Consider the following 16,147-nt stretch of genomic DNA (forward strand, 5'->3'; position numbering starts at 1 on the left):
GTTGTTGTGCAACATTTTCTGGAGTTTGCCTTGTGGGCATGTTGAAATCATAGCTAAATAAATCAGCTCTGGCAACACAAAGAAACAATCTTCCCTTCCCCCCTGGACGCCCGAGGGCTAATGCCATCTTCTTCATGATGCACACACACTTTGGAGCTGCTTTGTTTTTAATCCTCTGCCAAGTTAAGTTTTAGTTTTATTTTAATCTCAGTAACCACAGTAAATTCCAAATTTTTGACAAGTAAATGCTTTCTTCCTTGCCAGAATTCTACTCACTTTCCTTTCTAACTCCTGGAGCTCACAATAGTGGCTGAACTGCTGATCTCTTTTCATGATGAAGAAAACAAATACCAACAGATTAAGTACACATCCTAACATTTACATGTTAATACCACGTGAAATGGGGTAAGAAGAAATTCTCATCCTCTCTGTCCATCATGTTTTAAAATGTGTGTACTACGAAGAGAAGAACAGCATAGGCAGTCGGACATCTGGACTCAAGTCTCACTCATTTCGGTCGGCTGCATGATGACTAAGTAACTTAAAGTTAGGGAAACAGACTGGTTTTCAAAGAGCCCTATTACTTTAAATTTCTCATTTTGAAGATTATGGCTACTAGCTGCTTTCTTTTTTAATACATGGAAAATAGTCACTCAAAAAAATTCTAAGCAAAAAGCTAGTTTGAAATTTTCTAATATGTACAGCTTTGAAATGATATCCTATGTGAGATGCCAAAGAGTTATAAATTGTTTTATTTATGGAAGATTTCTCTGCTTAGAGAACAAGACTGCAACCCCACTAATCTAGTCAGCTTAGTCATCACAGATGACTAAGCCGAGATCAGCACTAGAAGAGATACAGCACACTCATAAAAACTGCAACTGTTTAAAATGATGGCAAGAGAAAAAGGGTCATGATACATTTTAAAAGAAATGAAGACATAAACTGTGTAAGTGTAAATTCATTTTTCAGAGTAATAAATTCACTTTACCACTTTTGTTTTTTGGGGTTTTTTTGGTTTTTGTGTCTTTTGGAGACAGGGTCTTGCTATGCAGTTCAGGCTGGCCTAGGGCTTTGTAGCCCAGGCTGGTCTCAAGCTAACATTATCCTCCTGCCTCAGCCTCCTGAGTGCTAGGATTACAGGCGTGTGAGCCACCACGCCCAGCTTATCATTTTTGTTAAAGCATTCTCATTATAAAATTTCAAATAATACAGGAAATGCAAGAAATCATTCCAAATCACACCAATGAAGAATATTCAGTAGTGACATTTAGTGAACATCATTCAAGATAACTATTCATATGTACAAATCAATAGATGGATAGATGGAAACAATCTATTACTTCTGGGGTAAGGGTGCAGTCACTTTTAAAAATAAGGAATATCAATTCTAATTTTTCTTGAAATTAATAAACTAAAATGAAAAAAATTAAACCATGGATAAATGCTTCTTTACCCAAGAAACAGTGCAGAAGATCCCTCTAAGTTCATGAAAAATGATAAAAACCATAAAAAGCAGATTGTTACTTTCAAACTACTTTAAATTTTAGATAGCACTGACTGAATTCCTGCTATGAAAGACAAAGACAATAAGAATCCCTTCTACCTCCCTCCCACTTTTTTATTATAGATGTGAAGTTTCAATTTGCCATGATGTACAATGTTTATGTTCCCTTCTGTTGCAACAGTTTCTATAGTTTTTAAATCCTACATTTTTATGTAAGTGCATTTATATGTAATATCACAGTCTTTCATTCTTCTCTTGGGTGGCTAAATTTTAGCCAGCAAATTTTTTTTGTCCGTTTGTTTTTCCAGAAAGGACTCAGTGCTTGTGCTCCCTTGGTTCTTCCATACTTGAGAACATATGCCTGCTGCCTTTATAACTCGAGAATAGCTTGATCTGGAACATGGTCATGGGGTTGTACTGTATCAGAACTGTGTTGGCACTGCTCCTCTAGTAGATAACACTGCTGTGAAAAAGATCTGTCCGATCTTTCTTGAAGATAACCTTTGCTTTTGCTTGAGTGGCTAAAGAAGTTTTTGTTCAGCAACAACCAGGACTTGACTCGGTGTGGATCCTTCTCTACCAACTCTCAGTATTCAGTGTATCTTTTTGATCGGCAGACTTGGCTCTGCATTTCAGTGAAGTTTTGCTGTATCACTTCTCCAAATACTTTTTTCATTCCATTTTTTAATCTTCTTTCTCACAACCATCAATAATCCCTTTGCTAGCTGGGCATGGTGGTGTATACCTGTAAACCCAGTGCTCGGGAGGCCGAGGCAGGAGGATCCCAGAAAATTCAAGGCCAGCCTGAGCTACACATTGAGTTCAAGACCAACCCGAACCACATAGTGAGATCCTGTCTCAAAACAAATCATAACAAAATGAATCCCTTTGTTGACTAATCTTTCTGTCCTATCTATTACTATTAACAAATTGCTTTAATCTCTTTTACCACTGGGTTTACTGTGACTTTTGAAGATTTTGCACCAAACCACTACATTCGCAGCCACCTCTGTGTTCTTCTTTCCTGGTTCTACATCACTTATTGACTAGCACAACAAAGAGCAGTATGCTAGTCCTCCACTTGTTTTCTGAGATCTATGGTCTCATTTTACCTCAATATGAACTCATTTTAAATTTTTATTATTTGTGTGAATGTAAATGTGAGTCCATGTGTATGTGTGCAAATACATGAACTATGAAAGCCAAAAAAACTATTTTTTTTTTTGGTACCAACAATCGAACTCACAACCTCACGCTTGCCAGGCAGGTGCTGTGCCATTGAGCTATATCCCCGACCACACAATATTTGGCTATGGTCCCGTCTTTTCTTTTTGGCCTATCTGAATTTCCTATTTTTTTCCATGGTGAACTTGTACACTGATGTTAATACTTAAACAAACATATGTGTGAACACTGTATATGTATTTGTAGAAAAAAAAATTTCCAGAAAAAAAACAGTGACAACAGGAGAAGTAAAATAATTTGTCTAAGAACATCAGTTGGTAGGACTGTTTCCTTCAGCTATACTGTATTGTGTCCAAGATGTTTGCTTCATCAAACACAGTAGCTATAAGCTTTAAGAGAACTGAACTTTCCAGCCAAGAACTAAACATCTTTATGTCAATCACCCAAAATGCATAACTTTCCAAGAATTATGTTTTTTCTTAAGTTATGTGTATGTTGCAATCTTTGAAAAATAGGAAACTAGGCTATGCCAGCACTCCAATTGTCAGCATACAATCTGTGTCTGAGACATAGATACACAGTGGAAGGGGCTGGGGATTTAGCTCAGTGGCACAGCGCCTGCCTGGCAAGCATGAGGCTGTGAGTTCGATTTCCGGTACCGGGAAAAAAAAAAAAAAAACACAGTGGATGTGAATGAAAACTTCTACTTTCCTCATGGCTGATTTTGTTCTTCCATTTCAGAGGTGAAGCAAGCACAGACCTCAAATTTTCTCTGTCAAAACCGTATCTAGGGCTGGGGATATAGCTCAGGGTCATAAGTGCCTGCCCGGCAAGCACGAGGTTGTGAGTTCGATCCCCGGTGGCACACACACACACAAAAAAAAACAATAGTATCTACAGAAGGAAATTCCAGGACTGGGAATTTAGCCGAGCAGTGCTTGCCTAGCATGCTAAGGCACAAAGCCTTGGGTTTGATCCTCAACACCATAAAAAAAGAAGGAAATTCCTCTCAGACTTTGGCAAAATGTTTATTAATATGCTCAAGTGTCATGCAATGCTCTTGCAAATATATTTCACAAATTTATTTTCTCATAGATGTATTGTGTGTGTATTGATATAATGTATCTATACTCACTCTGATGTTAACAAATTACTAAAATCTTGAGATTGACTGTGGAACAAAAACTTTTCATTCTAAAGTGAAAGATTAAAAACTAAAGGCTCTCCTGAAATGTTGAGCTGAAAAAAAAAACAAAAACCACAAGACCCTTTATTGGTGGGTAAGAAATCAAAGGTAAGAAATTAAAATCATAAAGAATTCTTTTAAGGAAAAAAAATGAAACTAGATCATAGAAAGACCAAGCGAAGTAGAGTAAAACTATTTCTGCAATTGTCTCAACTACTGTTATTTTAAATAAAAAATTTAAGTGCTCTGAATGTATATAGGAATAGTATTTATTTTTGTCATTTAGTATATTTGTATGCTGAACATAGAATATTAAATTTATATTTGTATGTTTCTATAAAGTTTAGCCATTATTATGCTTTTACAAAGGATATCTTATTCTTGACAGAAATAGGTAAATATACAATAAACAAAAATTTTAGTTGCCTATATATGCTAATAAGGAGATATAGTAACCTCTCACTGTTTTATACTTAACTCATTTTTCATCTAATAACATTTTGAGATACATCAGCAATCTTATCCCTGAGCTACCTTTATTTTTTTGATGTTAATGTTTCAAAAAAACAAGTATTAACCAAAGGAATCAAAGAAACTCAAACAGAAATATCCTGAAAATCTACAAATCATAAACTAAACTTCAGATTTCACATAGCACTGGCAGTTTATCAAAGTTTTGCATGCATTAACCTAAATAGGTTACAGGATAAAACATAAAAATAAAGAATCTAAATATCAAATAACACAAAAAAAATTTTAAAGGTTAATTTTTTAAAAACTGACATGAAAATGGATACAATAAAACATATGGTAGGTGTTCCCTAAAAATTCCTTGAAATATAATATAAAAATTAATGATAGATGTAGAGAAAGGGAAAAATAGGCAAAGTGAGAAAGGAAAAAGAGATGTTCAAGGAAATATTAAAAGCTACATTATCAGTCTAGGAAGTCTGTTTTTAGTGTATGGGACATTCTAATAAAGAAAACTAAGTTTAATAGTTATGTCCACATGAATGGCTTTGCATACCCAGATCTGTAATCTAGTGACCTAAGTTTTTAAAGGTGGACACTTTAAAGGGAAGATACACTACTAAAATTTGTTCAGAGTCAAGGCATCTTCAAAAGGTACTGAAACCTTTGGCTGTAGCTCCATCTCATCACATTTACTTTCTACCTTCCAACACTACTCCAGAAGCTTATCCCAAATACGAACAGGGATGAAAATAAAGAGGAATATTTTTTCACTGTAGCCTTTATCTGAGTTTCCTGTTTACTGTATTCAGTCTTGATTTCATATCAAGCTTATGTGACAAGTTCTTAGTGGTAAGCCTAGATACCAAACTTTTCCTCATGAAAACCAACATGTGTGGCATTTCTGTATTTTTCACCTTTTGCAAGGGGGTGGCTCTTTGTAACGGCATCATGCTCACATCACTGTGTGAGAAAGCCTCCTGCCATCCTGGTTGGACGCCGAACAGTTAATTCCGCCTCTGTGTCCCACTGGATTAATAGTGACCAGAAGGTTTAGTCAAACTGAAGATGGGAAAAGAAGAAAGAAAATCATCTTCACTATCAAACAAAAATATAGCTTCTTCTGAACACATCTCTATGCCAACCACTATGCAAAATAAATAGACATAATCCCTACCTTCCAGAAGCCTTTATGCTACAGTGGACAATGTTGACAGAGACATATAAACAGACGTTCACAACACAGAACAGAGACATGATGGCTGCCAGTAGGACAGAAATAAATCAACACAGCTAAATATTTGTAAAAAGTGAGAGATTTATTACGTGCAACATACTTTGTATAATATATATAATAGTCTCTGGAATTGATGATGGATGAATAAAGACACAATTCTTTTGTTTCCTGATCCTACTCTAACTCTTCCTATAAACTTAAGCTTTAACCTGACAGTGACTTTTCTTCTGTCCTATAAAAATGGAAGAGTAGCATTTAATTTTCCTTCAGGTTGCATACATTATATGGGTATGGACTCATGAAAACACTATACAGAAAACTGTATTACAATTTCTAATGAACTGAGCCAGGACAGAAATTCAAGTTTTAAATTCCTTCTCAAAATAGTCTCAGGGCCAGGGATATAGCTCAGCAGCACAGCACCTGCCTGGCAAGGGCAAGGTCCTGAGTTTGATCCCCAGTACCACACACTCACAAAAAAATAGTCTCACGTGACATATTTCATGATATATACCAAGCCAGCCCTTCGGGGATATAAACTTTTGAAAGGGTTGGTGTGAACATTTGATTTGAGACAGGGGATGAGTGCTATAAATGGTACCATCTCTCACTCCCCAGCAAACGTTACCTGTTTTATTTCTCTGAAACTTCTTCTGGTCATCTTCACTTCTTTGGTCCTTCTTTTCTCGCATTTTCCTTTTCCTGTGCCACCCACAGACGTAAAAGGAAGGAGCAGGAACTTTTTCCGTCCAGTTTTTTGTGAGAGACAAATTTCCCTATGTTGTCCAGGTTGCGCCCAAACTCTTACAGTCAAGTGATCTTCCTACCTCAGTCACTCCAGCAGCTGGGACCACAGGTGCTCACCACTGCACCCAGCCTTCCCTCCAGTGCTGGAAAAGGGAGGAGTCTATGCTATAAAATTGATTAAATATTTCCTTGTAAAGGAATACTTTAAATTAAGGACCTTACAGTTTCAGTCCCTCAAATGTGCCATGTTGTTTCACTTCCAGGTACTTGACATCACATGGAGCACGCTTTCTTCCACTCACTCTTTCCAACTAGCCAAGCCAACAACTACTTAGCTTCCCCAAAGGCGAACCTTCAGTTCTGCTTCTGTGTGTTCACACCCACCTGGATTCCTCCTCCTACAGTTGTACAGTACCTGCCACATCTCATGTTATTCACCTGTCCACTTACCTTGATCTCCTCCGTAAGACTGAAAGGAACTAGGACGTCATTGCCTAGCGCGAACACAACACCTGGCACATGGTAAGCACTTAAGGAAGGTTTGCTGAAAAGATGAGTGACAAGCCAATTCCCTGATCAAAACAATTAAAATACGCTCTGTACCTCTACAGCAGCATTATCCAACAAAGATTTCTGCAATAATGAAAATGTCAAATAACTACACAAGCCAATCTAATACCCACTAGCCATGTATGGCTACCTAGCATGTGCAATGTAGCTAATTCATCTGGATTTTTAATTTTATTTAATATTTGTTCATTTTAACAGCCAAATGTGGAGAGTGGTTAACCTATTGAACACTAGCTCTTGAGGCACAATGGGAATATAAAATGTTATGCATGACCTGGTTTGATCATACTGCTTAACATATTGAACTTCAGAATATAGTTTATGGAAATAAGTCAAATTTCCTGAGTGAAATCACTCTTAAATAATCACGCATTTTGAGAACAGGAATTCTATCTTGCTCATCATTATCTTATATATAGTAGGTACTGAAAATATTTTAAGACGGTTAATATCCAGTTAAACTGAATAGAGATACTAACTGCTCAAATTTAAAGAATCCTGTCTGTTTATTTTCCTCCTAAGTTTAAGAGTAACAGTTAAAAACAAACCAAAAAGACAGCCAAAAATAAAACAAAACAGGAAAGGAATCATGCTATCTGTACTATCCTCCACATTATCAACCAGTAGCAGTGGCTCCCAACTATGTTCCAGATTTTACCTTTGCTCCATCTTTGCTCATGTTACTTTCTTGCTAAAACCTACTTTTACCCCACTCCCATCACCCACTTTTCCAAACTCTGCACATACTACAATGTCCAGTTCACATACTCTTCCTTCGTGAAGCATTCATATTAACACAAGGAATGGCTCTGTCTCATCTACACAGTTCTCTTGAATGGTTAATTCAGCTTTGTTCTATGAGTAGCTTGATTTGATGTTCCCTCTTGTGACAGTCAGGTTGGAGTGTCAACTTGACTGGCTCTAAGGCCCACCTAGGGGACTGATGAAGCACACCTACGGATGCGTCTGGGTGGGTCATGAAGGTGTGGCCTTGAGGTCGACACTGGGTTCTTCAACTTGTCCTCTTTGGCACTCTTGCCCTGCTCTGCTTTCTTACCACTCTGAACTAAGCAGCTTTGTCCTGCGACACCCTTCTGCCTTGATGCTCCTGCCTTGGAGCCCACCGACCTACTGACCCCGCCCCTCCCCCCTAAACTATGAGGCAAATTAAACTTCTCCTTAAATTGTGAGTGCCAGGTGCTGTGTCTCAGTGATGAGAAAGCTGACTAATAATACACCTCCCTTGTTAGGCAATAATTCTCTCAAGATGGAAGAAATCTTACTCATTTTATTCTTTTTTGCAATTCTTAGCATAATGTTCTTTATGAGACAGGATTAGAATATGTTTTGAATTAATGAAGCCTCACAAAACAGCTGATGTAATTAGAGACACTCATCTTAAGATGCCAAAGAACATCTGATTCAGAAGTATTAAGTGTTGAAAAACACTTTTTTTTTTCAGAGTCCTCAGAGAGCAGCAATCTGCCAATAACCTTTTTTTTTTTTTTTTTTAAGAGACAGGGTCTTACTGTGTAGTTCAGGCTGGCCTTGAACTCCACTTCAGCTGGCCTCAAATTTGCAGGGACCCTCCTGACTTAGCCTCCCCAGTGCTGGGATTACAGTAGTGTACCAGCGCACCCAGCTGCAAACAATCTCTTACGTACAGTTTTTCTGACAATATTAGACTCCCTAATATTTTTAACAGTTTCTATTTGGTAGAGTTTCTTTCCCTTTTCCTCTTTCTCTCTCTCTCCTGCTCCTCTTTCTTGCCAATTTTTCAGAAGACTTCCTTCCTTCACCTCATTGAGCTTTCTGTAAGGTTGTGAGGTCACTTTTTTCCCTTCAAAGGCAGCAGTTAGGGGCTGGGGATTTGGCTCAGCGGCACAGCGCCTGCTTGGCAAGCGCAAAGTCGTGAGTTCGATTCCTGGTACCAGAAGAAAAAAAAAAAAAAACAAAAAGAAAGGCAGCAGTTATACTATGCGTCCAAGTGTACATGCTTTGGACAGGGTCAACCTTCAGATGTCATTTAGGAACAAGATTAGACCACAGGATCTACAGCTAATTGCAATATGTTACTACACTGCAAGTGCTCTGGCTCTGCTCATGTACACTGTCAGATCATGTATGTTACTTCTCCCCAAGAGAGCCTCTTGCCTGAGCCTCCTCAGTAATTAGGACCTGCACCTGGGTCAGAGTGTTTCTTCAATATTTTATTAAGCTGGTACAGTGACACACACATATAACCTCCAGGCTGAGGCAGGAGTATCCCTGGACCCCAGAGGTTTGAGCCCCTTCTGGACAACATAGCAATACTCTGTTTCAAAATTAAACACACACACACACACAAACACACACACTTCCCTCTCATATTACAGTAAAACTTTATGTAGCTCATTTACTTCTACATCTTCTTGACCCAGCAAAACATTTACACTCCAGAAAACATTACATTTTCTAGAAGTAAATACTATTCATAAAGGAGAATGGCCACTAAGGCAAAGTTAAGTAAATAGCTCTTCCATAGTTTAAGGAGATGTCTGTCTTGCAGTGTTATATTTAGACTAAGTATTAAATTGGATATGTAGGTTAGTTACAGGAGTTACAGGACTAAGAGAGAGACAGATTCTAGCTTTCCAATTTCAAAACTTTTAATCATGTTGTTACTCCTTTCACTCTAAACTTTTTAAACTAAGAGGGCAAAGAGGTTTAGAAAAAAATGGACACTACATTAAAAGCTAAACATAGTTGCTTTATTTTGGTTAACAAACATTTACTATCCAATTTATGTCCTGTAACTAATACCAATATATTGACTATATTAGATTAGAATTTCTATTATACTTATAATAGAATCCAGATGTCCATAGGCGTAGAGTAACTTGTTATAGTCTAAAGGTATACATGAAGATAGGGTCTTATTTTTAAAAATGAATCCTTATAAGGTTTGGTTGGCTCTAGGATCACCAAAGATTAAGTTCAGATTAGGGGACATTTTGAACTTCTTTATCACAGAATACTTTCTCCCTGTTTCATTCAAATAGTGCAGTGAACTCTGGATGTCTTCTGAGCCAGAGTAAACTGGTACTGACCACTTGTAAATGAAATTGGTCTCTGGAGATACATGCTATGGAGCAGTACCATTCTAGTATTTTCTTTTTGTTAGCAAATTTGCTTATAGTATATGCAGTTGGTAACCTGAGGTTTGATATCCTTTGAAATGTACTATCACCCATTCTGGAGTTGAGTGAAGACTATAATAACAATACCATCAGAGATCAGACTTTTTCTTTTATAATAGTTTGCTACAGTAAAGGGAAATTTTTATGACTCCTTTTAAAACATAAATTGAATGGTAAACATTTGTTAACCAAAATAAAACAGTTATGTTTAGCCTTTAATATAGTGTCCATTTTTTCCTAAACCTCATTGTCCTCTTAGTTTAAAAGATTTAGATAGAAAGGAGTAACAACATAATTAAGAGTTTTGAAATTGAAAAGCTGGAATCTGTCTCCTCTTGGTCCTATAACCCCATGAATCATGAAAGTTTATCTAAATATAAAACATTCTATTTTAACCATACTAGTATGTGATGGTAACTTGTGTAAATAATAACTGGCTTTATGCTATCTATTGTTTTGTGAGGTGATCTCATATGGCTCCGAAGTTCTCTATAGTTAACCCTGAAGGTACCTCATTCTTGTAAGGGCACCCTCTGTAGCTTAGTGTATATTTGCAAAATAAATCACATTTTTCTCTTGTCATATTAAACGGATGGAACCATTTTCGAACATATGGAAACATTACTGCACCTCGTGTTCTTTTGAGCAAATAGCCCCATGTGACTTACAAATGTTGAAAAAGCAATAGATATTTCCAAATGCTAGTGGAATGGTTAAACTAATGTATCCTTTAGGTATTGAAAAAGTTTTTCACTGGGATAAATGAAGACCAGAATGAAGTCTAGTCACTTTTTCCAAGAAAAGTTAGTCATTCATTCCACCCTAATTCCACAATTTCTTTAATTTTTGTTGTTAATGTTACAATACTGTTACGTATTACAAAAGGCTCCAGAGTCATCATCTCAGGCAGTGTTGCACAAACTATATGTAGAAAATTCTCCCTGTCTTCTTTTATAGAAAAAGCAGTAACTGGAGGTTAAAATCAATTCTCCAAACTTTTAAGACGTAATGTGATATACATATATTTTTGGTACTGGGAATCAAACTCAGAACCTCACACTTGCCAGGCAGGCATCATGCTACTAAGCTATATCCCCAGCCCTATAATGTTATATTTAAAACTATCATTGTCAGTAACAAAAAATACCAGCATGAAATTTCAAACAGTAATAAAATCTCTATGTGAAAGGGTAAATGAAGAATTTCTGCAGTATTAATGACTGAACAGATATATTTCTACACAAAGTAACAAGTGATAAACATTTGGGATTATTTGGTATGTACATGAATTTAAATAAAGGAGTTCTGAGGTGTCTTTTAAGACAAAATACTTGACTTTCTATAACAATCATCACTTCAACATGGCTTGCCCCTACCAAAATTCATGTTGAGGCTTGGTCCCCAGTGCGACAACACTGGGAAGTAAAACCTAGGAGGTGTAGTTTTGGTCATGGGGGTGATGCTCTCAAGAATAGATGAAGATTTTTCACATGGTAGTGGATTAGCTATTGCATGAGTTCCACCCCACCACACCTTTTTCTTTCACATAGTCCCACTTGCCTTTCTGCTTTCTACTATGAGCTAAAGCACCTGGTGGCCCTCATCAAAGTCAAGAAGATGTTACTACCATGCTCTTGGACTTCCCATCCTCTAGAACCACAAGACAAAACAGACTTTTCTTTTATAAATTACCCGGCTTCAGGTACTCTGTTATAGCAACAGAACACACACTGAGATAAACACCTTAAGCATAAATATTCTTAGGTTGAATTAAATCTCATCTCCCAAGTTATTTGTTTCAAATAAAACCTCCTTGAAAGAAAGATATAATAACCAATAACCCTAGGAGTCAGATGAAATTTTGAATATTAAAAAAATGCAGCTAGATTTGGAAGCTAAAGAGTGTAGATGAGAAAAAGATCATAGACAGAACACAAATATTTAATGGAATATCTTTCAGGACCAAACACTAAAATACAAGCTAAGGATATAAGGTAAAAAGGCAGACACATTTCCTGTCTTTATAAAGCTTCAAACTGATTTGATCCCATTACCATATTTTTCTTACAACAAAAGATCTATGCATTTATATCATCATCAGTCCAAATAAAACCTAAATAATCTTGTAAGAAATTGTTTCTAAATTCCTGGACTAATCTGCCTCTCTAAACAAGAGGCTCATCAATTTGATCTTTCCATTCTTCTATGCCTACATGATCTTACTATACATGCTCAACACTGCAAATTCAGTCATGGAGACATACAATACAGATGATGATGATGATGATGACAGCAGCAATAATTAATACACAGCAAGCACTTGTTAAGTTTCTGACACTGCACTAAACACTTCACATTTATTATTTAGACTACATCTCAACACAACTGTCTTTGGTATACACTGGGTAATACAACTAGCATTAAAAGATCACTGTCTGATTAAAATATACATCAAAATGAGGGACTTAAACAAATCCAGTTAAGAAGTTTATTTGTTAATTCTTCTACCTAGAATGATAGTTGACAGCTATATCAGAAATATGTAAATTTAAGTTATAACTGTCCTGTTCTTTAGCAAAGTATATGAAAAGGCTAGAAAATGGCAGGTGATAGGGAAGACATATAAACCATCCCCTCTCCTATTAAACCTTTATCCAAAAAAGCACAATAGCAATTTATCTTATTAAATTACTTATATTAAAGACTTATTCTAAAGGTATTCTTTTAACCAGTGATGAAATTTAAGATTTAGAAATTTATTCCAATGAGAAGATATAACACATTTTCTTCCTATTCCTTTCTATTTTCTAAAAATAACTTTGACTTAAAGTTTAAATTAGAAAGAATTATTGTCAAATTCTCCGAAAGATATTCTTCTGCAAAGCAGGATATCCTCTTGAGACTTGACAGTTCAAAAACTCTATTGTTAAGCATATACTTTCAAATTCTAAATTCATTCAAAAATCTCAAGACCACAGACTTTAGTTCTTTATATATTCTAGATCATAGTCTTTTGTCTGAAGAACAGCTAGCAAAAATTTTTTCTCACAGTATGGGTTGTCTCTTCACTCTGCTGATGGTTTCTCTTGCTGTGCAAAAGCTTTGTATAAGATGAGATCCAAGTTGTTGATTCTTTGTGATATTCCCTCTGTAATAGGGGTTTTGTTCATAGTCTTTGACTACACCAGTGTCTTCAAGAGTTCTACCTATTTTATGTTCCAGTACATTTAATATTTCTGTTATAATATTTAGGTCTTTGATCCATTTCAATTTTAGTTTAGTATATAGTGAAAGATATGGGTCAAATTTTAATCTTGGGCATGTGCAAAGCCAGTTTTTCCAGCACTATTTATTAAAAAGGCTATCTTTCTTCCAGTGAATGTGTTTGGCACCTTTGTCAAAGACAGGGTAGCTAAGTATGTCTGGAGTTGTTTCTGCATCTTTAATCTGTTCCACTGATCCTCAGGTCTGGTGTTTTTTTTTTGCCAGTACTATGCTGTTTGTGTCATAGTAGCTTTTTTTTGTTTGTTTGTTTGTTTTTTTGGTTTTTTCTCCGGTACCGGGAACCGAACTCATGACCTTGCACTTGCCAGGCAGGCGCTTTTGCCGCTGAGCTAAATCCCCAGCCCCTGTGTCATAGTAGCTTTGCAGTATAATTTCAAGTCAGGGATGGTGAGGCCCCCTGCCTTGCCTTTCTTGCCTGGAATTGCCACTGCTATTCGAAGGACCACAGACTTTAAAAATAACCAGAGTGGTCCTGCCTTTTCCAAGATTCCTATTTGGGAAGAGAATTCTCCTTCATTATTCTGATCTAGAGTGATCTTAAAGATACCCTTGGATAAAATTCTAATTACAACTCTTAACCTTTCAAGGCTCATGAAACTCATTAAGAGTCGTGTGAACACTATGGACTTTCTTCCCAGGATAATGCTCCTAAGCATGTCCACATAAAATTTTGCCTAATTTCAGGAATTTCATAAGTTTACAGAATTTCAGGAATTTCATAGGTTTGGTGATAGACCTTGCTTGAAACTCTTTGTCTATCAGTCACATACTATTCAATTTCACAGGACCTTAGTATCATATATGAAAATAATAAAGCAAAATTTCTTGAAGAAAAATCAGTGAAAAGAAATATGTTATAACGGCTGAAGATAAAAGGGGCCCACGCCAGTAGGGTACCACAATAGTGATCACACACCAAAAGATTTTACCAAATGGCACTAGAGAAACTTTCTACAGTCTTAAGATGTGCACAAGCATTACTCTCTCAGACCCCTGCTAACACCTTATTTAGATATTTAAATACCATTTAATCAGTGGACATTTTCTGACATTCTAGTGTAGCCAGGTTTTCCTTATTACTGACTCTCAACTAGAAGACAGTTTACTTTTTAATTGCTGATTATAAGTCTTAACTATCAGAGATGGAAGGAGAAGAAGATCTTGCTTTTCTCTTGGCTACGGTGAGTCCACCTAAGTATATTTAATAGAGTAATACATTCAGTTTATGCATAATCCTATCTTTCTTTTTCATGAAAGAGCCCCCAGCCCTATCCAACAATCAGTAACTGTGAAATTCAGCTTTGCATCTTCTTGACCCACCCTCAATGCACTGGATTTCAAAGAAACTACCAAGTATCTAATAATTGTAAAGTCCAAGAGGGCAAGGCTCAGGTCAGCTTTGATCACTACAGTATGCCCAGCGCTTCAGATGCCTGGCACACAGTAGGTATTCAAAATACAATTTTTGTGCACTAACAAAACCTTTAAAGGAGCTCTTAGTTAAACTAGTAGGCACTGAGGTTGGCAGTTTGCTAAATATCTCTGAGACAGTTTATTTAGAAAAGGGAGTTTTTAGTAAGATTAAACAAGATCAAGTACATAAAGCACAGTATAGAAGTATCAAAAATATTGTATTATCCTTTGATGTAGACTTGTATTTTAAGGCCTGTTAAATGAATATCTTAATAGATGAGTTTAAGAATATGACCACATTGTATCTTTTTTTGTTTGTTTGTTTGTTTTGAGACAGGGTCTCACTATGCCATTCAAACTGGTCTTGAACTCACAATGATCTTCCTGCCTCAGCCTCTAGAGTGCTGGGATTACAGGCGTGCACCCACGCCCAGCTTATGATCACATTATAAATTGATATGACTCAAACTGACTTCATGATCACATTTTCATAAAATACTAAAAAGAGTCAAAAAAGGCTAGAAAGTTGTAGAAATATAAAATACAGACAAACAGGGTGGGAAAAAACTCATAAATAAGGCAACGTTTAGAAAGAAAATAATTTCCTTATATATTTGTGGCTTCATATACAACTAATACTTCCCAAGTGACAAACCTGGCACAAATAACAACTGGGAGATTTATTTTTGCTGAAGTTATTCTCCAGCTTTATTAAAAAATAACAACAACAACAACAAAAAAGTTCACTTCTTAGAGTTATGTACTCTAAGATGAAAGTGCCTTGGTGATGAAAAAAGTCATTAAAATGTGCTTCAGTTTTGCTTTTCCCTGTAGTACTGGTTTCTTTTAAAACTAAGTCTAAAGCGCCATCTGCTGTGTCCTCATCACATCATTTTTGCTGGTTTTATCCCAGAGGGCTGCACAAATGAAAAATACAGCAAATTGAGAATCTGCCATTTTAAAGACCTATTCCAAAAAAGCACAAGAGGGTATTTTTCCCTCTTTTGTTGTACACTTTTATACGATATACTTAGTCTCTTTCATTTCCTCACAAGCAGGCCTGACAACTTCAGTATATGACAAACATCACAGTGGAGACCAAAGTGTTCCCCTCTGCATCTCTGAGACACAGCACTAATAATGAAGTTTTGTTTTGCTTGTGCTATTAGGGATCAAACCCAAGGTCTTGAGCATGCTAAAGCAGTATTCTGTCAATGAGCAACATCCCCAACTCTAATAACATACCTGTATTTAGGATTTACTATGTGAAAAATAGTGTTCTAAGTACCTTTCATTCAGTATCTCACTTACTCTTCACAATAACTCTTTGAACAGGCACTATTAATATCGTCTCCATTCTACAGATA

The 16,147-nt window shown here is 36.3% G+C and overlaps 1 protein-coding gene and 1 long non-coding RNA gene across 22 annotated transcripts in view; one reads left to right on the forward strand and one right to left on the reverse strand.

Moving 5' to 3' along the window:
- Nucleotides 1–16,147, reverse strand: part of Rad51b (RAD51 paralog B) — a 701,675-nt gene that overhangs the window by 599,711 nt on the left and 85,817 nt on the right. The window lies entirely within an intron of this gene.
- LOC106150154 overlaps nt 1–16,147 on the forward strand; it is a 48,564-nt gene that overhangs the window by 2,770 nt on the left and 29,647 nt on the right. Inside the window, exon 2 of the long non-coding RNA XR_001236794.1 lies at nt 6,597–6,855. This is a non-coding gene — a long non-coding RNA (uncharacterized LOC106150154). The remainder of the gene's footprint in view (nt 1–6,596; nt 6,856–16,147) is intronic.

This window comes from Chinchilla lanigera, unplaced genomic scaffold (genome assembly GCF_000276665.1).
Source record: "Chinchilla lanigera isolate Chin_1 unplaced genomic scaffold, ChiLan1.0 scaffold00065, whole genome shotgun sequence".
NCBI lineage: Eukaryota > Metazoa > Chordata > Mammalia > Rodentia > Chinchillidae > Chinchilla > Chinchilla lanigera.